Source organism: Halyomorpha halys, unplaced genomic scaffold (genome assembly GCF_000696795.3).
Source record: "Halyomorpha halys isolate HHAL.00 unplaced genomic scaffold, Hhal_1.1 Scaffold868.1, whole genome shotgun sequence".
NCBI classification, from domain to species: Eukaryota; Metazoa; Arthropoda; class Insecta; order Hemiptera; family Pentatomidae; genus Halyomorpha; species Halyomorpha halys.
The window spans coordinates 126225-128622 of NW_027108945.1; positions in this window are offsets into that span (position 1 = coordinate 126225).

The window sequence follows — 2398 nt, forward strand, 5'->3', positions numbered from 1 at the left end:
TGCCTTACAGTATGCTTTAATAATGTTGATCTTACCCCTGTCGAATAGATCCGCTACCTTGGACTGCAACTGGACAAACGACTAACCTTGAATCCTCACACAAGACTTGCTATGTATCGAGGCATTAGCCATTATTACAACAATATGTCGTTAATTAAGGTTTTTTTTGCCATCTGTCCCTTATACCTGTTCAGGTAGGAGCCTTTCGAGGAACCTTTTACTGCGACCCTAGATATATACATATCTGTCTGTGGTTTGCCACATTTCCTTATTAGATCTACCAATACTCACGTGTTGGTACAAAAACGACAGGTTTTGACGAAGGACCAGAATCAAATTAAGCAGCTGCAGGCCCTTGCTGGCCCTGTCAAACTTTACCACCCCCTCTCGGGCCTGGGGGGGACGCCTACCTAGGGAGTGTTCCGTCATTATTGGCCAATGAGGAATTAGATTAAAAAATAAGGTAACGCCGCAAAAGGGAAGTGGGAGAAAAGGGGCAGGAGAACTAGACCAGGAAAAAGGACAGTGGAAAGGAAGACTTAGACGCGTGAGGACCAAGCTTCAGAAGCCGGAGCGGAGCAAGATGCACTTCGACCAGATGAAGTCGTAAGAAGGGCCACGAGACCTGGACATCCCTTATGAACAAGACGACACCTACGGAACTACATCCCAAGGCATCAGCAGCTATAAGTATAAAGTAACAATAAGTAATAATGTAATAAACTATATTTTATGGCAACCATTTATCTGAATCATTACAACCATTTTAATCATAGTGATAAATTGTAAATAAATAGTTAATCTCTTTATGTAGTTTATATACTATTATATAACCTAATATACCACCCCTTATTATATTATATAATTAATAGTAACAACATTTTTTAAATATAAGGGTATTTAATTGGTAAACTGGTAAACACACCAAAGCCTTTGGAAAAGAATCCAATCATAATAATAGTTTTTTAGGACTCAATATATAATTAATTAATTAACTTATTTTTGGATAATTGACTTCAGCGATTATCCTGGCATCCCGATTAAATCTCAAGGCAGTACATAGCAGACTGAGAGACATGAAACTGCACGTCTATTCCAAGTATTACATCACTTACTAGACAAATGGTCTAAACTTCCAATGTATTACAAAAGACTGATCTACATGACTGTGATAAGGCCAATCTGGACATACGGAGTTGAGCTTTGGGGCTCCATTATACCTTTGAATTCCTATCGTATCCAATCTTTACAATCCGAAATCCTTCGTAAAATCATTAATGCTTCTTACTTTGTCATAAATAAAATTATCCATAAAGATCTTAATGTTCCTTATGTAACCTTTCTAACCCGAACCAGATACCAATCCTTCCATTATAAACTCCCTAACCACTCAAACCTATTAGTTTCTAACCTTGCTCCCTCTAACATTTCTGACAATCCTCCGAGACTCCTGAAAAGAAGATGGCCTTGAGACAATTTAATGTAGAAATGTTATTAGAGTGCTTTCCATGGGTAGTTTCTTTACATGCACTCCATTCTGATCTTAGATCAAAGTCACTGAATGTATTTTTATGTTAATAAAGTTTTAAATACCATTAAATATATATTTTTTTAAATTTATTTCCATAGTTATTTATATATTACTTTACAATTTTTTAGGATGTTCTGTTCTGACCATGCTTCACACCGTGATGTACTAAATTAAATCCACGGTGGACTAATCGCAAATAATCATATGGCCCCACTAGTCTGACACAGGTATAGCCGTGTAATCTAATGGACTAGTACCCCTAAATGATTAACAATTACAGAACGTTGACAAATAAGTTTAAAGCCTACCTGTGACAAACAGCCTGCCACCTGAGACGCCCCTACACTGGCAGTAATTAGTAGAGTTTCAGTTGCTCCTGCTCACCACAGGTTGATTGGTGTCCCAGTCAATAGTCCTTGAGCCAATGATTAGTCAATCCTCTTTGATAGCTTTTCTCGGAACTGAGCGAGTTCTTGGAAGTTCTCGAGCCGAATATGATCGTAGGGATTAAAGGGTGTTAGGGACTAATGTATATATTATAGTTGAGCGCATGTTATGTCTCTTTGTTTCTGTTGTGATCTAATATAGTTATTAAAATTAAGAAAAAAAGACACTGCTGTGGTTGCCAATTCGAAACATTTATAATGAAATTTGTGATAAAAATGTATTCACAACAAAATTTCAAGTATTGTCAAACCCTACAATAATTTATTCAGTTCAGGATATATTAAAGTGATTTAACTTATATAAAAATATATAATGATCCAGAATTAATTCATTCATTCAATTGATTCATCATTTCCTTAAGTAAGTTATTGTACCCGCTTTTTCAATTACCTATGTCTACATTTTATTTCCCGCTTCTCT